This window comes from Salmo salar, chromosome 27 (genome assembly GCF_965601325.2).
Source record: "Salmo salar chromosome 27, fSalSal1, whole genome shotgun sequence".
Lineage (NCBI taxonomy): Eukaryota > Metazoa > Chordata > Actinopteri > Salmoniformes > Salmonidae > Salmo > Salmo salar.
In genome coordinates this window covers 18,592,366-18,610,046 of record NC_138317.1, presented here as the reverse complement: position 1 = coordinate 18,610,046, position 17,681 = coordinate 18,592,366, and the positions used below count along the sequence as shown (strand labels likewise).

Genomic DNA, 17,681 nt, shown 5'->3' with positions numbered 1-17,681 from the left:
GAGTGCTTGCTTAGCATGCGAGAGGTAGTGGGATCCATGCCCACATCCTCCAAAAACACAGTCTTTTTGAGGATCCAAGAAAGCTCCAGTTCACACTTCATGCATCTTTCTCTTACGACAACCTACTGTCATGTAACAATCACAAGCAACTTTCATGTGAGACTGAGGTCACAATTTCACATGAAAAAGAAACACATTACTTACATTCACAGGAGCAGCGTAGCACACACGATTCAGGCCCACAAACACAGCTGTGGGCACTTTCCTTAAAGCCAAAGGAGAACATAAAGAAGGAACAACATCTAATGCCAAAACCCTGCAATGAACCAGGGACCTTTAGATCTTCACTCTAACGCTCTCCCAACTGAGCTATTTCAGCTAGCTGCTAAGATTCATTCTGTGACACTCATGACGATACACATGCAAGTGACTCACAATTTTCACACTCAAAATATAATCGATGGCCAGTATGGGGATCGAATCCACGACCATGGCGTTATTAGCACCACGCTCTAACCAACTGAGCTAACCGGCCGCTAGCTGCGCAGCACAATTGTTGAGATGCACCGAGCATCTGCAAGTGCTGGCGCGTACACTAACAAGTCCACCAACAGCATAGCCGGACAAGACTGGACCCTCTTGGTTGCTCATAGTGGCATTTCTACCCAACTGGGGAATTAGCTCAAATGGTAGAGTGCTTGCTTAGCATGCGAGAGGTAGTGGGATCGATGCCCACATTCTCCAAAAACATATTCTTTTTGAGGATCCAAGAAAGCTCCAGTTCACACTTCATGCATCTTTCTCTTACGACAACCTACTGTCATGTAACAATCACAAGCAACTTTCATGTGAGACTGAGGTCACAATTTCACATGAAAAAGAAACACATTACTTACATTCACAGGAGCAGCGTAGCACACACGATTCAGGCCCATAAACACAGCTGTGGGCACTTTCCTTAAAGCCAAAGCAGAACATAAAGAAGGAACAACATCTAATGCCGAAACCCGGGATTGAACCAGGGACCTTTAGATCTTCAGTCTAACGCTCTCCCAACTGAGCTATTTCGGCTAGCTGCTAAGATTCATTCTGTGACACTCATGACGATACACATGCAAGTGACTCACAATTTTCACACTCAAAACATAATCGATGGCCAGTATGGGGATCGAACCCACGACCTTGGCGTTATTAGCACCACGCTCTAACCAACTGAGCTAACCGGCCGCTAGCTGCGCAGCACAATTGTTGAGATGCACCGAGCATCTGCACGTGCTGGCGCGTACACTAACAAGTCCACCAACAGCATAGCCGGACAAGACTGGACCCTCTTGGTTGCTCATAGTGGCATTTCTACCCAACTGGGGAATTAGCTCAAATGGTAGAGTGCTTGCTTAGCATGCGAGAGGTAGTGGGATCGATGCCCACATTCTCCAAAAACATATTCTTTTTGAGGATCCAAGAAAGCTCCAGTTCACACTTCATGCATCTTTCTCTTACGACAACCTACTGTCATGTAACAATCACAAGCAACTTTCATGTGAGACTGAGGTCACAATTTCACATGAAAAAGAAACACATTACTTACATTCACAGGAGCAGCGTAGCACACACGATTCAGGCCCACAAACACAGCTGTGGGCACTTTCCTTAAAGCCAAAGGAGAACATAAAGAAGGAACAACATCATATGCCGAAACCCGGGATCGAACCAGGGACCTTTAGATCTTCAGTCTAACGCTCTCCCAACTGAGCTATTTCGGCTAGCTGCTAAGATACATTCTGTGACACTCATGACGATACACATGCAAGTGACTCACAATTTTCACACTCAAAATATAATCGATGGCCAGTATGGGGATCGAACCCACGACCTTGGCGTTATTAGCACCACGCTCTAACCAACTGAGCTAACCGGCCGCTAGCTGCTCAGCACAATTGTTGAGATGCACCGAGCATCTGCAAGTGCTGGCGCGTACACTAACAAGTCCACCAACAGCATAGCCGGACAAGACTGGACCCTCTTGGTTGCTCATAGTGGCATTTCTACCCAACTGGGGAATTAGCTCAAATGGTAGAGTGCTTGCTTAGCATGCGAGAGGTAGTGGGATCCATGCCCACATCCTCCAAAAACACAGTCTTTTTGAGGATCCAAGAAAGCTCCAGTTCACACTTCATGCATCTTTCTCTTACGACAACCTACTGTCATGTAACAATCACAAGCAACTTTCATGTGAGACTGAGGTCACAATTTCACATGAAAAAGAAACACATTACTTACATTCACAGGAGCAGCGTAGCACACACGATTCAGGCCCACAAACACAGCTGTGGGCACTTTCCTTAAAGCCAAAGGAGAACATAAAGAAGGAACAACATCTAATGCCAAAACCCTGCAATGAACCAGGGACCTTTAGATCTTCACTCTAACGCTCTCCCAACTGAGCTATTTCAGCTAGCTGCTAAGATTCATTCTGTGACACTCATGACGATACACATGCAAGTGACTCACAATTTTCACACTCAAAACATAATCGATGGCCAGTATGGGGATCGAACCCACGACCTTGGCGTTATTAGCACCACGCTCTAACCAACTGAGCTAACCGGCCGCTAGCTGCGCAGCACAATTGTTGAGATGCACCGAGCATCTGCAAGTGCTGGCGCGTACACTAACAAGTCCACCAACAGCATAGCCGGACAAGACTGGACCCTCTTGGTTGCTCATAGTGGCATTTCTACCCAACTGGGGAATTAGCTCAAATGGTAGAGTGCTTGCTTAGCATGCGAGAGGTAGTGGGATCGATGCCCACATTCTCCAAAAACATATTCTTTTTGAGGATCCAAGAAAGCTCCAGTTCACACTTCATGCATCTTTCTCTTACGACAACCTACTGTCATGTAACAATCACAAGCAACTTTCATGTGAGACTGAGGTCACAATTTCACATGAAAAAGAAACACATTACTTACATTCACAGGAGCAGCGTAGCACACACGATTCAGGCCCACAAACACAGCTGTGGGCACTTTCCTTAAAGCCAAAGGAGAACATAAAGAAGGAACAACATCTAATGCCGAAACCCGGGATTGAACCAGGGACCTTTAGATCTTCAGTCTAACGCTCTCCCAACTGAGCTATTTCAGCTAGCTGCTAAGATTCATTCTGTGACACTCATGACGATACACATGCAAGTGACTCACAATTTTCACACTCAAAATATAATCGATGGCCAGTATGGGGATCGAATCCACGACCATGGCGTTATTAGCACCACGCTCTAACCAACTGAGCTAACCGGCCGCTAGCTACGCTGCACAATTGTTGAGATGCACCGAGCATCTGCAAGTGCTGGCGTGTACACTAACAAGTCCACCAACAGCATAGCCGGACAAGACTGGACCCTCTTGGTTGCTCATAGTGGCGTTTCTACCCAACTGGGGAATTAGCTCAAATGGTAGAGTGCTTGCTTAGCATGCGAGAGGTAGTGGGATCGATGCCCACATTCTCCAAAAACATATTCTTTTTGAGGATCCAAGAAAGCTCCAGTTCACACTTCATGCATCTTTCTCTTACGACAACCTACTGTCATGTAACAATCACAAGCAACTTTCATGTGAGACTGAGGTCACAATTTCACATGAAAAAGAAACACATTACTTACATTCACAGGAGCAGCGTAGCACACACGATTCAGGCCCATAAACACAGCTGTGGGCACTTTCCTTAAAGCCAAAGCAGAACATAAAGAAGGAACAACATCTAATGCCGAAACCCGGGATTGAACCAGGGACCTTTAGATCTTCAGTCTAACGCTCTCCCAACTGAGCTATTTCGGCTAGCTGCTAAGATTCATTCTGTGACACTCATGACGATACACATGCAAGTGACTCACAATTTTCACACTCAAAACATAATCGATGGCCAGTATGGGGATCGAACCCACGACCTTGGCGTTATTAGCACCACGCTCTAACCAACTGAGCTAACCGGCCGCTAGCTGCGCAGCACAATTGTTGAGATGCACCGAGCATCTGCACGTGCTGGCGCGTACACTAACAAGTCCACCAACAGCATAGCCGGACAAGACTGGACCCTCTTGGTTGCTCATAGTGGCATTTCTACCCAACTGGGGAATTAGCTCAAATGGTAGAGTGCTTGCTTAGCATGCGAGAGGTAGTGGGATCGATGCCCACATTCTCCAAAAACATATTCTTTTTGAGGATCCAAGAAAGCTCCAGTTCACACTTCATGCATCTTTCTCTTACGACAACCTACTGTCATGTAACAATCACAAGCAACTTTCATGTGAGACTGAGGTCACAATTTCACATGAAAAAGAAACACATTACTTACATTCACAGGAGCAGCGTAGCACACACGATTCAGGCCCACAAACACAGCTGTGGGCACTTTCCTTAAAGCCAAAGGAGAACATAAAGAAGGAACAACATCATATGCCGAAACCCGGGATCGAACCAGGGACCTTTAGATCTTCAGTCTAACGCTCTCCCAACTGAGCTATTTCGGCTAGCTGCTAAGATACATTCTGTGACACTCATGACGATACACATGCAAGTGACTCACAAATTTCACACTCAAAATATAATCGATGGCCAGTATGGGGATCGAACCCACGACCTTGGCGTTATTAGCACCACGCTCTAACCAACTGAGCTAACCGGCCGCTAGCTGCGCAGCACAATTGTTGAGATGCACCGAGCATCTGCAAGTGCTGGCGCGTACACTAACAAGTCCACCAACAGCATAGCCGGACAAGACTGGACCCTCTTGGTTGCTCATAGTGGCATTTCTACCCAACTGGGGAATTAGCTCAAATGGTAGAGTGCTTGCTTAGCATGCGAGAGGTAGTGGGATCGATGCCCACATTCTCCAAAAACATATTCTTTTTGAGGATCCAAGAAAGCTCCAGTTCACACTTCATGCATCTTTCTCTTACGACAACCTACTGTCATGTAACAATCACAAGCAACTTTCATGTGAGACTGAGGTCACAATTTCACATGAAAAAGAAACACATTACTTACATTCACAGGAGCAGCGTAGCACACACGATTCAGGCCCACAAACACAGCTGTGGGCACTTTCCTTAAAGCCAAAGGAGAACATAAAGAAGGAACAACATCTAATGCCGAAACCCGGGATCGAACCAGGGACCTTTAGATCTTCAGTCTAACGCTCTCCCAACTGAGCTATTTCGGCTAGCTGCTAAGATTCATTCTGTGACACTCATGACGATACACATGCAAGTGACTCACAATTTTCACACTCAAAATATAATCGATGGCCAGTATGGGGATCGAACCCACGACCTTGGCGTTATTAGCACCACGCTCTAACCAACTGAGCTAACCGGCCGCTAGCTGCTCAGCACAATTGTTGAGATGCACCGAGCATCTGCAAGTGCTGGCGCGTACACTAACAAGTCCACCAACAGCATAGCCGGACAAGACTGGACCCTCTTGGTTGCTCATAGTGGCATTTCTACCCAACTGGGGAATTAGCTCAAATGGTAGAGTGCTTGCTTAGCATGCGAGAGGTAGTGGGATCGATGCCCACATCCTCCAAAAACATATTCTTTTTGAGGATCCAAGAAAGCTCCAGTTCACACTTCATGCATCTTTCTCTTACGACAACCTACTGTCATGTAACAATCACAAGCAACTTTCATGTGAGACTGAGGTCACAATTTCACATGAAAAAGAAACACATTACTTACATTCACAGGAGCAGCGTAGCACACACGATTCAGGCCCACAAACACAGCTGTGGGCACTTTCCTTAAAGCCAAAGGAGAACATAAAGAAGGAACAACATCTAATGCCGAAACCCGGGATCGAACCAGGGACCTTTAGATCTTCAGTCTAACGCTCTCCCAACTGAGCTATTTCAGCTAGCTGCTAAGATTCATTCTGTGACACTCATGACGATACACATGCAAGTGACTCACAATTTTCACACTCAAAATATAATCGATGGCCAGTATGGGGATCGAACCCACGACCTTGGCGTTATTAGCACCACGCTCTAACCAACTGAGCTAACCGGCCGCTAGCTGCGCAGCACAATTGTTGAGATGCACCGAGCATCTGCAAGTGCTGGCGCGTACACTAACAAGTCCACCAACAGCATAGCCGGACAAGACTGGACCCTCTTGGTTGCTCATAGTGGCATTTCTACCCAACTGGGGAATTAGCTCAAATGGTAGAGTGCTTGCTTAGCATGCGAGAGGTAGTGGGATCGATGCCCACATTCTCCAAAAACATATTCTTTTTGAGGATCCAAGAAAGCTCCAGTTCACACTTCATGCATCTTTCTCTTACGACAACCTACTGTCATGTAACAATCACAAGCAACTTTCATGTGAGACTGAGGTCACAATTTCACATGAAAAAGAAACACATTACTTACATTCACAGGAGCAGCGTAGCACACACGATTCAGGCCCACAAACACAGCTGTGGGCACTTTCCTTAAAGCCAAAGCAGAACATAAAGAAGGAACAACATCTAATGCCGAAACCCGGGATTGAACCAGGGACCTTTAGATCTTCAGTCTAACGCTCTCCCAACTGAGCTATTTCGGCTAGCTGCTAAGATTCATTCTGTGACACTCATGACGATACACATGCAAGTGACTCACAATTTTCACACTCAAAACATAATCGATGGCCAGTATGGGGATCGAACCCACGACCTTGGCGTTATTAGCACCACGCTCTAACCAACTGAGCTAACCGGCCGCTAGCTGCGCAGCACAATTGTTGAGATGCACCGAGCATCTGCACGTGCTGGCGCGTACACTAACAAGTCCACCAACAGCATAGCCGGACAAGACTGGACCCTCTTGGTTGCTCATAGTGGCATTTCTACCCAACTGGGGAATTAGCTCAAATGGTAGAGTGCTTGCTTAGCATGCGAGAGGTAGTGGGATCGATGCCCACATTCTCCAAAAACATATTCTTTTTGAGGATCCAAGAAAGCTCCAGTTCACACTTCATGCATCTTTCTCTTACGACAACCTACTGTCATGTAACAATCACAAGCAACTTTCATGTGAGACTGAGGTCACAATTTCACATGAAAAAGAAACACATTACTTACATTCACAGGAGCAGCGTAGCACACACGATTCAGGCCCACAAACACAGCTGTGGGCACTTTCCTTAAAGCCAAAGGAGAACATAAAGAAGGAACAACATCTAATGCCAAAACCCTGCAATGAACCAGGGACCTTTAGATCTTCACTCTAACGCTCTCCCAACTGAGCTATTTCAGCTAGCTGCTAAGATTCATTCTGTGACACTCATGACGATACACATGCAAGTGACTCACAATTTTCACACTCAAAACATAATCGATGGCCAGTATGGGGATCGAACCCACGACCTTGGCGTTATTAGCACCACGCTCTAACCAACTGAGCTAACCGGCCGCTAGCTGCGCAGCACAATTGTTGAGATGCACCGAGCATCTGCACGTGCTGGCGCGTACACTAACAAGTCCACCAACAGCATAGCCGGACAAGACTGGACCCTCTTGGTTGCTCATAGTGGCATTTCTACCCAACTGGGGAATTAGCTCAAATGGTAGAGTGCTTGCTTAGCATGCGAGAGGTAGTGGGATCGATGCCCACATTCTCCAAAAACATATTCTTTTTGAGGATCCAAGAAAGCTCCAGTTCACACTTCATGCATCTTTCTCTTACGACAACCTACTGTCATGTAACAATCACAAGCAACTTTCATGTGAGACTGAGGTCACAATTTCACATGAAAAAGAAACACATTACTTACATTCACAGGAGCAGCGTAGCACACACGATTCAGGCCCACAAACACAGCTGTGGGCACTTTCCTTAAAGCCAAAGGAGAACATAAAGAAGGAACAACATCATATGCCGAAACCCGGGATCGAACCAGGGACCTTTAGATCTTCAGTCTAACGCTCTCCCAACTGAGCTATTTCGGCTAGCTGCTAAGATACATTCTGTGACACTCATGACGATACACATGCAAGTGACTCACAAATTTCACACTCAAAATATAATCAATGGCCAGTATGGGGATCGAACCCACGACCTTGGCGTTATTAGCACCACGCTCTAACCAACTGAGCTAACCGGCCGCTAGCTGCTCAGCACAATTGTTGAGATGCACCGAGCATCTGCAAGTGCTGGCGCGTACACTAACAAGTCCACCAACAGCATAGCCGGACAAGACTGGACCCTCTTGGTTGCTCATAGTGGCATTTCTACCCAACTGGGGAATTAGCTCAAATGGTAGAGTGCTTGCTTAGCATGCGAGAGGTAGTGGGATCCATGCCCACATTCTCCAAAAACATATTCTTTTTGAGGATCCAAGAAAGCTCCAGTTCACACTTCATGCATCTTTCTCTTACGACAACCTACTGTCATGTAACAATCACAAGCAACTTTCATGTGAGACTGAGGTCACAATTTCACATGAAAAAGAAACACATTACTTACATTCACAGGAGCAGCGTAGCACACACGATTCAGGCCCACAAACACAGCTGTGGGCACTTTCCTTAAAGCCAAAGCAGAACATAAAGAAGGAACAACATCTAATGCCGAAACCCGGGATTGAACCAGGGACCTTTAGATCTTCAGTCTAACGCTCTCCCAACTGAGCTATTTCGGCTAGCTGCTAAGATTCATTCTGTGACACTCATGACGATACACATGCAAGTGACTCACAATTTTCACACTCAAAACATAATCGATGGCCAGTATGGGGATCGAACCCACGACCTTGGCGTTATTAGCACCACGCTCTAACCAACTGAGCTAACCGGCCGCTAGCTGCGCAGCACAATTGTTGAGATGCACCGAGCATCTGCAAGTGCTGGCGCGTACACTAACAAGTCCACCAACAGCATAGCCGGACAAGACTGGACCCTCTTGGTTGCTCATAGTGGCATTTCTACCCAACTGGGGAATTAGCTCAAATGGTAGAGTGCTTGCTTAGCATGCGAGAGGTAGTGGGATCGATGCCCACATTCTCCAAAAACATATTCTTTTTGAGGATCCAAGAAAGCTCCAGTTCACACTTCATGCATCTTTCTCTTACGACAACCTACTGTCATGTAACAATCACAAGCAACTTTCATGTGAGACTGAGGTCACAATTTCACATGAAAAAGAAACACATTACTTACATTCACAGGAGCAGCGTAGCACACACGATTCAGGCCCACAAACACAGCTGTGGGCACTTTCCTTAAAGCCAAAGGAGAACATAAAGAAGGAACAACATCTAATGCCGAAACCCGGGATCGAACCAGGGACCTTTAGATCTTCAGTCTAACGCTCTCCCAACTGAGCTATTTCGGCTAGCTGCTAAGATTCATTCTGTGACACTCATGACGATACACATGCAAGTGACTCACAATTTTCACACTCAAAACATAATCGATGGCCAGTATGGGGATCGAACCCACGACCTTGGCGTTATTAGCACCACGCTCTAACCAACTGAGCTAACCGGCCGCTAGCTGCGCAGCACAATTGTTGAGATGCACCGAGCATCTGCACGTGCTGGCGCGTACACTAACAAGTCCACCAACAGCATAGCCGGACAAGACTGGACCCTCTTGGTTGCTCATAGTGGCATTTCTACCCAACTGGGGAATTAGCTCAAATGGTAGAGTGCTTGCTTAGCATGCGAGAGGTAGTGGGATCGATGCCCACATTCTCCAAAAACATATTCTTTTTGAGGATCCAAGAAAGCTCCAGTTCACACTTCATGCATCTTTCTCTTACGACAACCTACTGTCATGTAACAATCACAAGCAACTTTCATGTGAGACTGAGGTCACAATTTCACATGAAAAAGAAACACATTACTTACATTCACAGGAGCAGCGTAGCACACACGATTCAGGCCCACAAACACAGCTGTGGGCACTTTCCTTAAAGCCAAAGGAGAACATAAAGAAGGAACAACATCTAATGCCGAAACCCGGGATCGAACCAGGGACCTTTAGATCTTCAGTCTAACGCTCTCCCAACTGAGCTATTTCGGCTAGCTGCTAAGATTCATTCTGTGACACTCATGACGATACACATGCAAGTGACTCACAATTTTCACACTCAAAATATAATCGATGGCCAGTATGGGGATCGAACCCACGACCTTGGCGTTATTAGCACCACGCTCTAACCAACTGAGCTAACCGGCCGCTAGCTGCGCAGCACAATTGTTGAGATGCACCGAGCATCTGCAAGTGCTGGCGCGTACACTAACAAGTCCACCAACAGCATAGCCGGACAAGACTGGACCCTCTTGGTTGCTCATAGTGGCATTTCTACCCAACTGGGGAATTAGCTCAAATGGTAGAGTGCTTGCTTAGCATGCGAGAGGTAGTGGGATCGATGCCCACATTCTCCAAAAACATATTCTTTTTGAGGATCCAAGAAAGCTCCAGTTCACACTTCATGCATCTTTCTCTTACGACAACCTACTGTCATGTAACAATCACAAGCAACTTTCATGTGAGACTGAGGTCACAATTTCACATGAAAAAGAAACACATTACTTACATTCACAGGAGCAGCGTAGCACACACGATTCAGGCCCATAAACACAGCTGTGGGCACTTTCCTTAAAGCCAAAGCAGAACATAAAGAAGGAACAACATCTAATGCCGAAACCCGGGATTGAACCAGGGACCTTTAGATCTTCAGTCTAACGCTCTCCCAACTGAGCTATTTCGGCTAGCTGCTAAGATTCATTCTGTGACACTCATGACGATACACATGCAAGTGACTCACAATTTTCACACTCAAAACATAATCGATGGCCAGTATGGGGATCGAACCCACGACCTTGGCGTTATTAGCACCACGCTCTAACCAACTGAGCTAACCGGCCGCTAGCTGCGCAGCACAATTGTTGAGATGCACCGAGCATCTGCACGTGCTGGCGCGTACACTAACAAGTCCACCAACAGCATAGCCGGACAAGACTGGACCCTCTTGGTTGCTCATAGTGGCATTTCTACCCAACTGGGGAATTAGCTCAAATGGTAGAGTGCTTGCTTAGCATGCGAGAGGTAGTGGGATCGATGCCCACATTCTCCAAAAACATATTCTTTTTGAGGATCCAAGAAAGCTCCAGTTCACACTTCATGCATCTTTCTCTTACGACAACCTACTGTCATGTAACAATCACAAGCAACTTTCATGTGAGACTGAGGTCACAATTTCACATGAAAAAGAAACACATTACTTACATTCACAGGAGCAGCGTAGCACACACGATTCAGGCCCACAAACACAGCTGTGGGCACTTTCCTTAAAGCCAAAGGAGAACATAAAGAAGGAACAACATCATATGCCGAAACCCGGGATCGAACCAGGGACCTTTAGATCTTCAGTCTAACGCTCTCCCAACTGAGCTATTTCGGCTAGCTGCTAAGATTCATTCTGTGACACTCATGACGATACACATGCAAGTGACTCACAATTTTCACACTCAAAATATAATCGATGGCCAGTATGGGGATCGAACCCACGACCTTGGCGTTATTAGCACCACGCTCTAACCAACTGAGCTAACCGGCCGCTAGCTGCTCAGCACAATTGTTGAGATGCACCGAGCATCTGCAAGTGCTGGCGCGTACACTAACAAGTCCACCAACAGCATAGCCGGACAAGACTGGACCCTCTTGGTTGCTCATAGTGGCATTTCTACCCAACTGGGGAATTAGCTCAAATGGTAGAGTGCTTGCTTAGCATGCGAGAGGTAGTGGGATCGATGCCCACATTCTCCAAAAACATATTCTTTTTGAGGATCCAAGAAAGCTCCAGTTCACACTTCATGCATCTTTCTCTTACGACAACCTACTGTCATGTAACAATCACAAGCAACTTTCATGTGAGACTGAGGTCACAATTTCACATGAAAAAGAAACACATTACTTACATTCACAGGAGCAGCGTAGCACACACGATTCAGGCCCATAAACACAGCTGTGGGCACTTTCCTTAAAGCCAAAGCAGAACATAAAGAAGGAACAACATCTAATGCCGAAACCCGGGATTGAACCAGGGACCTTTAGATCTTCAGTCTAACGCTCTCCCAACTGAGCTATTTCGGCTAGCTGCTAAGATTCATTCTGTGACACTCATGACGATACACATGCAAGTGACTCACAATTTTCACACTCAAAACATAATCGATGGCCAGTATGGGGATCGAACCCACGACCTTGGCGTTATTAGCACCACGCTCTAACCAACTGAGCTAACCGGCCGCTAGCTGCGCAGCACAATTGTTGAGATGCACCGAGCATCTGCACGTGCTGGCGCGTACACTAACAAGTCCACCAACAGCATAGCCGGACAAGACTGGACCCTCTTGGTTGCTCATAGTGGCATTTCTACCCAACTGGGGAATTAGCTCAAATGGTAGAGTGCTTGCTTAGCATGCGAGAGGTAGTGGGATCGATGCCCACATTCTCCAAAAACATATTCTTTTTGAGGATCCAAGAAAGCTCCAGTTCACACTTCATGCATCTTTCTCTTACGACAACCTACTGTCATGTAACAATCACAAGCAACTTTCATGTGAGACTGAGGTCACAATTTCACATGAAAAAGAAACACATTACTTACATTCACAGGAGCAGCGTAGCACACACGATTCAGGCCCACAAACACAGCTGTGGGCACTTTCCTTAAAGCCAAAGGAGAACATAAAGAAGGAACAACATCATATGCCGAAACCCGGGATCGAACCAGGGACCTTTAGATCTTCAGTCTAACGCTCTCCCAACTGAGCTATTTCGGCTAGCTGCTAAGATACATTCTGTGACACTCATGACGATACACATGCAAGTGACTCACAAATTTCACACTCAAAATATAATCAATGGCCAGTATGGGGATCGAACCCATGACCTTGGCGTTATTAGCACCACGCTCTAACCAACTGAGCTAACCGGCCGCTAGCTGCTCAGCACAATTGTTGAGATGCACCGAGCATCTGCAAGTGCTGGCGCGTACACTAACAAGTCCACCAACAGCATAGCCGGACAAGACTGGACCCTCTTGGTTGCTCATAGTGGCATTTCTACCCAACTGGGGAATTAGCTCAAATGGTAGAGTGCTTGCTTAGCATGCGAGAGGTAGTGGGATCCATGCCCACATCCTCCAAAAACACAGTCTTTTTGAGGATCCAAGAAAGCTCCAGTTCACACTTCATGCATCTTTCTCTTACGACAACCTACTGTCATGTAACAATCACAAGCAACTTTCATGTGAGACTGAGGTCACAATTTCACATGAAAAAGAAACACATTACTTACATTCACAGGAGCAGCGTAGCACACACGATTCAGGCCCACAAACACAGCTGTGGGCACTTTCCTTAAAGCCAAAGGAGAACATAAAGAAGGAACAACATCTAATGCCGAAACCCGGGATTGAACCAGGGACCTTTAGATCTTCACTCTAACGCTCTCCCAACTGAGCTATTTCAGCTAGCTGCTAAGATTCATTCTGTGACACTCATGACGATACACATGCAAGTGACTCACAATTTTCACACTCAAAATATAATCGATGGCCAGTATGGGGATCGAACCCACGACCTTGGCGTTATTAGCACCACGCTCTAACCAACTGAGCTAACCGGCCGCTAGCTGCGCTGCACAATTGTTGAGATGCACCGAGCATCTGCAAGTGCTGGCGTGTACACTAACAAGTCCACCAACAGCATAGCCGGACAAGACTGGACCCTCTTGGTTGCTCATAGTGGCATTTCTACCCAACTGGGGAATTAGCTCAAATGGTAGAGTGCTTGCTTAGCATGCGAGAGGTAGTGGGATCGATGCCCACATTCTCCAAAAACATATTCTTTTTGAGGATCCAAGAAAGCTCCAGTTCACACTTCATGCATCTTTCTCTTACGACAACCTACTGTCATGTAACAATCACAAGCAACTTTCATGTGAGACTGAGGTCACAATTTCACATGAAAAAGAAACACATTACTTACATTCACAGGAGCAGCGTAGCACACACGATTCAGGCCCACAAACACAGCTGTGGGCACTTTCCTTAAAGCCAAAGGAGAACATAAAGAAGGAACAACATCTAATGCCGAAACCCTGCAATGAACCAGGGACCTTTAGATCTTCACTCTAACGCTCTCCCAACTGAGCTATTTCAGCTAGCTGCTAAGATTCATTCTGTGACACTCATGACGATACACATGCAAGTGACTCACAATTTTCACACTCAAAACATAATCGATGGCCAGTATGGGGATCGAACCCACGACCTTGGCGTTATTAGCACCACGCTCTAACCAACTGAGCTAACCGGCCGCTAGCTGCGCAGCACAATTGTTGAGATGCACCGAGCATCTGCACGTGCTGGCGCGTACACTAACAAGTCCACCAACAGCATAGCCGGACAAGACTGGACCCTCTTGGTTGCTCATAGTGGCATTTCTACCCAACTGGGGAATTAGCTCAAATGGTAGAGTGCTTGCTTAGCATGCGAGAGGTAGTGGGATCGATGCCCACATTCTCCAAAAACATATTCTTTTTGAGGATCCAAGAAAGCTCCAGTTCACACTTCATGCATCTTTCTCTTACGACAACCTACTGTCATGTAACAATCACAAGCAACTTTCATGTGAGACTGAGGTCACAATTTCACATGAAAAAGAAACACATTACTTACATTCACAGGAGCAGCGTAGCACACACGATTCAGGCCCACAAACACAGCTGTGGGCACTTTCCTTAAAGCCAAAGGAGAACATAAAGAAGGAACAACATCATATGCCGAAACCCGGGATCGAACCAGGGACCTTTAGATCTTCAGTCTAACGCTCTCCCAACTGAGCTATTTCGGCTAGCTGCTAAGATACATTCTGTGACACTCATGACGATACACATGCAAGTGACTCACAAATTTCACACTCAAAATATAATCAATGGCCAGTATGGGGATCGAACCCATGACCTTGGCGTTATTAGCACCACGCTCTAACCAACTGAGCTAACCGGCCGCTAGCTGCTCAGCACAATTGTTGAGATGCACCGAGCATCTGCAAGTGCTGGCGCGTACACTAACAAGTCCACCAACAGCATAGCCGGACAAGACTGGACCCTCTTGGTTGCTCATAGTGGCATTTCTACCCAACTGGGGAATTAGCTCAAATGGTAGAGTGCTTGCTTAGCATGCGAGAGGTAGTGGGATCCATGCCCACATCCTCCAAAAACACAGTCTTTTTGAGGATCCAAGAAAGCTCCAGTTCACACTTCATGCATCTTTCTCTTACGACAACCTACTGTCATGTAACAATCACAAGCAACTTTCATGTGAGACTGAGGTCACAATTTCACATGAAAAAGAAACACATTACTTACATTCACAGGAGCAGCGTAGCACACACGATTCAGGCCCACAAACACAGCTGTGGGCACTTTCCTTAAAGCCAAAGGAGAACATAAAGAAGGAACAAAATCATATGCCGAAACCCGGGATCGAACTAGGGACCTTTAGATCTTCAGTCTAACGCTCTCCCAACTGAGCTATTTCGGCTAGCTGCTAAGATTCATTCTGTGACACTCATGACGATACACATGCAAGTGACTCACAATTTTCACACTCAAAATATAATCGATGGCCAGTATGGGGATCGAACCCACGACCTTGGCGTTATTAGCACCACGCTCTAACCAACTGAGCTAACCGGCCGCTAGCTGCTCAGCACAATTGTTGAGATGCACCGAGCATCTGCAAGTGCTGGCGCGTACACTAACAAGTCCACCAACAGCATAGCCGGACAAGACTGGACCCTCTTGGTTGCTCATAGTGGCATTTCTACCCAACTGGGGAATTAGCTCAAATGGTAGAGTGCTTGCTTAGCATGCGAGAGGTAGTGGGATCGATGCCCACATTCTCCAAAAACACAGTCTTTTTGAGGATCCAAGAAAGCTCCAGTTCACACTTCATGCATCTTTCTCTTACGACAACCTACTGTCATGTAACAATCACAAGCAACTTTCATGTGAGACTGAGGTCACAATTTCACATGAAAAAGAAACACATTACTTACATTCACAGGAGCAGCGTAGCACACACGATTCAGGCCCACAAACACAGCTGTGGGCACTTTCCTTAAAGCCAAAGGAGAACATAAAGAAGGAACAACATCTAATGCCGAAACCCTGCAATGAACCAGGGACCTTTAGATCTTCACTCTAACGCTCTCCCAACTGAGCTATTTCAGCTAGCTGCTAAGATTCATTCTGTGACACTCATGACGATACACATGCAAGTGACTCACAATTTTCACACTCAAAACATAATCGATGGCCAGTATGGGGATCGAACCCACGACCTTGGCGTTATTAGCACCACGCTCTAACCAACTGAGCTAACCGGCCGCTAGCTGCGCAGCACAATTGTTGAGATGCACCGAGCATCTGCACGTGCTGGCGCGTACACTAACAAGTCCACCAACAGCATAGCCGGACAAGACTGGACCCTCTTGGTTGCTCATAGTGGCATTTCTACCCAACTGGGGAATTAGCTCAAATGGTAGAGTGCTTGCTTAGCATGCGAGAGGTAGTGGGATCGATGCCCACATTCTCCAAAAACATATTCTTTTTGAGGATCCAAGAAAGCTCCAGTTCACACTTCATGCATCTTTCTCTTACGACAACCTACTGTCATGTAACAATCACAAGCAACTTTCATGTGAGACTGAGGTCACAATTTCACATGAAAAAGAAACACATTACTTACATTCACAGGAGCAGCGTAGCACACACGATTCAGGCCCACAAACACAGCTGTGGGCACTTTCCTTAAAGCCAAAGGAGAACATAAAGAAGGAACAACATCATATGCCGAAACCCGGGATCGAACCAGGGACCTTTAGATCTTCAGTCTAACGCTCTCCCAACTGAGCTATTTCGGCTAGCTGCTAAGATACATTCTGTGACACTCATGACGATACACATGCAAGTGACTCACAAATTTCACACTCAAAATATAATCAATGGCCAGTATGGGGATCGAACCCATGACCTTGGCGTTATTAGCACCACGCTCTAACCAACTGAGCTAACCGGCCGCTAGCTGCTCAGCACAATTGTTGAGATGCACCGAGCATCTGCAAGTGCTGGCGCGTACACTAACAAGTCCACCAACAGCATAGCCGGACAAGACTGGACCCTCTTGGTTGCTCATAGTGGCATTTCTACCCAACTGGGGAATTAGCTCAAATGGTAGAGTGCTTGCTTAGCATGCGAGAGGTAGTGGGATCCATGCCCACATCCTCCAAAAACACAGTCTTTTTGAGGATCCAAGAAAGCTCCAGTTCACACTTCATGCATCTTTCTCTTACGACAACCTACTGTCATGTAACAATCACAAGCAACTTTCATGTGAGACTGAGGTCACAATTTCACATGAAAAAGAAACACATTACTTACATTCACAGGAGCAGCGTAGCACACACGATTCAGGCCCACAAACACAGCTGTGGGCACTTTCCTTAAAGCCAAAGGAGAACATAAAGAAGGAACAACATCTAATGCCGAAACCCGGGAATGAACCAGGGACCTTTAGATCTTCAGTCTAACGCTCTCCCAACTGAGCTATTTCGGCTA

At 46.4% G+C, this 17,681-nt stretch overlaps 46 non-coding genes across 46 annotated transcripts; all 46 read right to left on the bottom strand.

Annotated features, from left to right (window-relative positions):
• Positions 1–461: 461 nt before the first annotated feature.
• Positions 462–535, bottom strand: trnai-aau (transfer RNA isoleucine (anticodon AAU)). The gene has a single exon. It is a non-coding gene; the product is annotated as a tRNA-Ile (tRNA).
• A 463-nt stretch (positions 536–998) lies between these two features.
• Positions 999–1,071, bottom strand: trnaf-gaa (transfer RNA phenylalanine (anticodon GAA)). The gene has a single exon. It is a non-coding gene; the product is annotated as a tRNA-Phe (tRNA).
• Positions 1,072–1,153: 82 nt separating this feature from the next.
• On the bottom strand, positions 1,154–1,227 carry trnai-aau (transfer RNA isoleucine (anticodon AAU)). The gene has a single exon. It is a non-coding gene; the product is annotated as a tRNA-Ile (tRNA).
• Positions 1,228–1,690: 463 nt separating this feature from the next.
• Positions 1,691–1,763, bottom strand: trnaf-gaa (transfer RNA phenylalanine (anticodon GAA)). Its single transcript has one exon. It is a non-coding gene; the product is annotated as a tRNA-Phe (tRNA).
• Positions 1,764–1,845: 82 nt separating this feature from the next.
• Positions 1,846–1,919, bottom strand: trnai-aau (transfer RNA isoleucine (anticodon AAU)). Its single transcript has one exon. It is a non-coding gene; the product is annotated as a tRNA-Ile (tRNA).
• Positions 1,920–2,537: 618 nt separating this feature from the next.
• trnai-aau (transfer RNA isoleucine (anticodon AAU)) lies at positions 2,538–2,611 on the bottom strand. The gene has a single exon. It is a non-coding gene; the product is annotated as a tRNA-Ile (tRNA).
• A 463-nt stretch (positions 2,612–3,074) lies between these two features.
• trnaf-gaa (transfer RNA phenylalanine (anticodon GAA)) lies at positions 3,075–3,147 on the bottom strand. Its single transcript has one exon. It is a non-coding gene; the product is annotated as a tRNA-Phe (tRNA).
• An 82-nt stretch (positions 3,148–3,229) lies between these two features.
• trnai-aau (transfer RNA isoleucine (anticodon AAU)) lies at positions 3,230–3,303 on the bottom strand. Its single transcript has one exon. It is a non-coding gene; the product is annotated as a tRNA-Ile (tRNA).
• A 463-nt stretch (positions 3,304–3,766) lies between these two features.
• Positions 3,767–3,839, bottom strand: trnaf-gaa (transfer RNA phenylalanine (anticodon GAA)). The gene has a single exon. It is a non-coding gene; the product is annotated as a tRNA-Phe (tRNA).
• Positions 3,840–3,921: 82 nt separating this feature from the next.
• On the bottom strand, positions 3,922–3,995 carry trnai-aau (transfer RNA isoleucine (anticodon AAU)). The gene has a single exon. It is a non-coding gene; the product is annotated as a tRNA-Ile (tRNA).
• A 463-nt stretch (positions 3,996–4,458) lies between these two features.
• Positions 4,459–4,531, bottom strand: trnaf-gaa (transfer RNA phenylalanine (anticodon GAA)). Its single transcript has one exon. It is a non-coding gene; the product is annotated as a tRNA-Phe (tRNA).
• Positions 4,532–4,613: 82 nt separating this feature from the next.
• Positions 4,614–4,687, bottom strand: trnai-aau (transfer RNA isoleucine (anticodon AAU)). Its single transcript has one exon. It is a non-coding gene; the product is annotated as a tRNA-Ile (tRNA).
• Positions 4,688–5,150: 463 nt separating this feature from the next.
• Positions 5,151–5,223, bottom strand: trnaf-gaa (transfer RNA phenylalanine (anticodon GAA)). Its single transcript has one exon. It is a non-coding gene; the product is annotated as a tRNA-Phe (tRNA).
• An 82-nt stretch (positions 5,224–5,305) lies between these two features.
• trnai-aau (transfer RNA isoleucine (anticodon AAU)) lies at positions 5,306–5,379 on the bottom strand. Its single transcript has one exon. It is a non-coding gene; the product is annotated as a tRNA-Ile (tRNA).
• Positions 5,380–5,842: 463 nt separating this feature from the next.
• Positions 5,843–5,915, bottom strand: trnaf-gaa (transfer RNA phenylalanine (anticodon GAA)). The gene has a single exon. It is a non-coding gene; the product is annotated as a tRNA-Phe (tRNA).
• An 82-nt stretch (positions 5,916–5,997) lies between these two features.
• Positions 5,998–6,071, bottom strand: trnai-aau (transfer RNA isoleucine (anticodon AAU)). Its single transcript has one exon. It is a non-coding gene; the product is annotated as a tRNA-Ile (tRNA).
• Positions 6,072–6,534: 463 nt separating this feature from the next.
• Positions 6,535–6,607, bottom strand: trnaf-gaa (transfer RNA phenylalanine (anticodon GAA)). Its single transcript has one exon. It is a non-coding gene; the product is annotated as a tRNA-Phe (tRNA).
• Positions 6,608–6,689: 82 nt separating this feature from the next.
• Positions 6,690–6,763, bottom strand: trnai-aau (transfer RNA isoleucine (anticodon AAU)). Its single transcript has one exon. It is a non-coding gene; the product is annotated as a tRNA-Ile (tRNA).
• A 618-nt stretch (positions 6,764–7,381) lies between these two features.
• trnai-aau (transfer RNA isoleucine (anticodon AAU)) lies at positions 7,382–7,455 on the bottom strand. The gene has a single exon. It is a non-coding gene; the product is annotated as a tRNA-Ile (tRNA).
• A 463-nt stretch (positions 7,456–7,918) lies between these two features.
• trnaf-gaa (transfer RNA phenylalanine (anticodon GAA)) lies at positions 7,919–7,991 on the bottom strand. Its single transcript has one exon. It is a non-coding gene; the product is annotated as a tRNA-Phe (tRNA).
• Positions 7,992–8,073: 82 nt separating this feature from the next.
• trnai-aau (transfer RNA isoleucine (anticodon AAU)) lies at positions 8,074–8,147 on the bottom strand. The gene has a single exon. It is a non-coding gene; the product is annotated as a tRNA-Ile (tRNA).
• Positions 8,148–8,610: 463 nt separating this feature from the next.
• Positions 8,611–8,683, bottom strand: trnaf-gaa (transfer RNA phenylalanine (anticodon GAA)). The gene has a single exon. It is a non-coding gene; the product is annotated as a tRNA-Phe (tRNA).
• An 82-nt stretch (positions 8,684–8,765) lies between these two features.
• trnai-aau (transfer RNA isoleucine (anticodon AAU)) lies at positions 8,766–8,839 on the bottom strand. The gene has a single exon. It is a non-coding gene; the product is annotated as a tRNA-Ile (tRNA).
• Positions 8,840–9,302: 463 nt separating this feature from the next.
• trnaf-gaa (transfer RNA phenylalanine (anticodon GAA)) lies at positions 9,303–9,375 on the bottom strand. The gene has a single exon. It is a non-coding gene; the product is annotated as a tRNA-Phe (tRNA).
• An 82-nt stretch (positions 9,376–9,457) lies between these two features.
• Positions 9,458–9,531, bottom strand: trnai-aau (transfer RNA isoleucine (anticodon AAU)). The gene has a single exon. It is a non-coding gene; the product is annotated as a tRNA-Ile (tRNA).
• A 463-nt stretch (positions 9,532–9,994) lies between these two features.
• trnaf-gaa (transfer RNA phenylalanine (anticodon GAA)) lies at positions 9,995–10,067 on the bottom strand. Its single transcript has one exon. It is a non-coding gene; the product is annotated as a tRNA-Phe (tRNA).
• An 82-nt stretch (positions 10,068–10,149) lies between these two features.
• On the bottom strand, positions 10,150–10,223 carry trnai-aau (transfer RNA isoleucine (anticodon AAU)). Its single transcript has one exon. It is a non-coding gene; the product is annotated as a tRNA-Ile (tRNA).
• Positions 10,224–10,686: 463 nt separating this feature from the next.
• Positions 10,687–10,759, bottom strand: trnaf-gaa (transfer RNA phenylalanine (anticodon GAA)). Its single transcript has one exon. It is a non-coding gene; the product is annotated as a tRNA-Phe (tRNA).
• Positions 10,760–10,841: 82 nt separating this feature from the next.
• trnai-aau (transfer RNA isoleucine (anticodon AAU)) lies at positions 10,842–10,915 on the bottom strand. The gene has a single exon. It is a non-coding gene; the product is annotated as a tRNA-Ile (tRNA).
• Positions 10,916–11,378: 463 nt separating this feature from the next.
• Positions 11,379–11,451, bottom strand: trnaf-gaa (transfer RNA phenylalanine (anticodon GAA)). The gene has a single exon. It is a non-coding gene; the product is annotated as a tRNA-Phe (tRNA).
• An 82-nt stretch (positions 11,452–11,533) lies between these two features.
• On the bottom strand, positions 11,534–11,607 carry trnai-aau (transfer RNA isoleucine (anticodon AAU)). The gene has a single exon. It is a non-coding gene; the product is annotated as a tRNA-Ile (tRNA).
• Positions 11,608–12,070: 463 nt separating this feature from the next.
• trnaf-gaa (transfer RNA phenylalanine (anticodon GAA)) lies at positions 12,071–12,143 on the bottom strand. Its single transcript has one exon. It is a non-coding gene; the product is annotated as a tRNA-Phe (tRNA).
• Positions 12,144–12,225: 82 nt separating this feature from the next.
• trnai-aau (transfer RNA isoleucine (anticodon AAU)) lies at positions 12,226–12,299 on the bottom strand. The gene has a single exon. It is a non-coding gene; the product is annotated as a tRNA-Ile (tRNA).
• Positions 12,300–12,762: 463 nt separating this feature from the next.
• trnaf-gaa (transfer RNA phenylalanine (anticodon GAA)) lies at positions 12,763–12,835 on the bottom strand. The gene has a single exon. It is a non-coding gene; the product is annotated as a tRNA-Phe (tRNA).
• An 82-nt stretch (positions 12,836–12,917) lies between these two features.
• On the bottom strand, positions 12,918–12,991 carry trnai-aau (transfer RNA isoleucine (anticodon AAU)). The gene has a single exon. It is a non-coding gene; the product is annotated as a tRNA-Ile (tRNA).
• Positions 12,992–13,454: 463 nt separating this feature from the next.
• Positions 13,455–13,527, bottom strand: trnaf-gaa (transfer RNA phenylalanine (anticodon GAA)). Its single transcript has one exon. It is a non-coding gene; the product is annotated as a tRNA-Phe (tRNA).
• An 82-nt stretch (positions 13,528–13,609) lies between these two features.
• Positions 13,610–13,683, bottom strand: trnai-aau (transfer RNA isoleucine (anticodon AAU)). Its single transcript has one exon. It is a non-coding gene; the product is annotated as a tRNA-Ile (tRNA).
• A 618-nt stretch (positions 13,684–14,301) lies between these two features.
• On the bottom strand, positions 14,302–14,375 carry trnai-aau (transfer RNA isoleucine (anticodon AAU)). Its single transcript has one exon. It is a non-coding gene; the product is annotated as a tRNA-Ile (tRNA).
• Positions 14,376–14,838: 463 nt separating this feature from the next.
• Positions 14,839–14,911, bottom strand: trnaf-gaa (transfer RNA phenylalanine (anticodon GAA)). Its single transcript has one exon. It is a non-coding gene; the product is annotated as a tRNA-Phe (tRNA).
• An 82-nt stretch (positions 14,912–14,993) lies between these two features.
• trnai-aau (transfer RNA isoleucine (anticodon AAU)) lies at positions 14,994–15,067 on the bottom strand. Its single transcript has one exon. It is a non-coding gene; the product is annotated as a tRNA-Ile (tRNA).
• Positions 15,068–15,530: 463 nt separating this feature from the next.
• trnaf-gaa (transfer RNA phenylalanine (anticodon GAA)) lies at positions 15,531–15,603 on the bottom strand. The gene has a single exon. It is a non-coding gene; the product is annotated as a tRNA-Phe (tRNA).
• An 82-nt stretch (positions 15,604–15,685) lies between these two features.
• trnai-aau (transfer RNA isoleucine (anticodon AAU)) lies at positions 15,686–15,759 on the bottom strand. Its single transcript has one exon. It is a non-coding gene; the product is annotated as a tRNA-Ile (tRNA).
• Positions 15,760–16,377: 618 nt separating this feature from the next.
• On the bottom strand, positions 16,378–16,451 carry trnai-aau (transfer RNA isoleucine (anticodon AAU)). Its single transcript has one exon. It is a non-coding gene; the product is annotated as a tRNA-Ile (tRNA).
• A 463-nt stretch (positions 16,452–16,914) lies between these two features.
• Positions 16,915–16,987, bottom strand: trnaf-gaa (transfer RNA phenylalanine (anticodon GAA)). Its single transcript has one exon. It is a non-coding gene; the product is annotated as a tRNA-Phe (tRNA).
• An 82-nt stretch (positions 16,988–17,069) lies between these two features.
• trnai-aau (transfer RNA isoleucine (anticodon AAU)) lies at positions 17,070–17,143 on the bottom strand. Its single transcript has one exon. It is a non-coding gene; the product is annotated as a tRNA-Ile (tRNA).
• Positions 17,144–17,606: 463 nt separating this feature from the next.
• Positions 17,607–17,679, bottom strand: trnaf-gaa (transfer RNA phenylalanine (anticodon GAA)). The gene has a single exon. It is a non-coding gene; the product is annotated as a tRNA-Phe (tRNA).
• Positions 17,680–17,681: the final 2 nt, after the last annotated feature.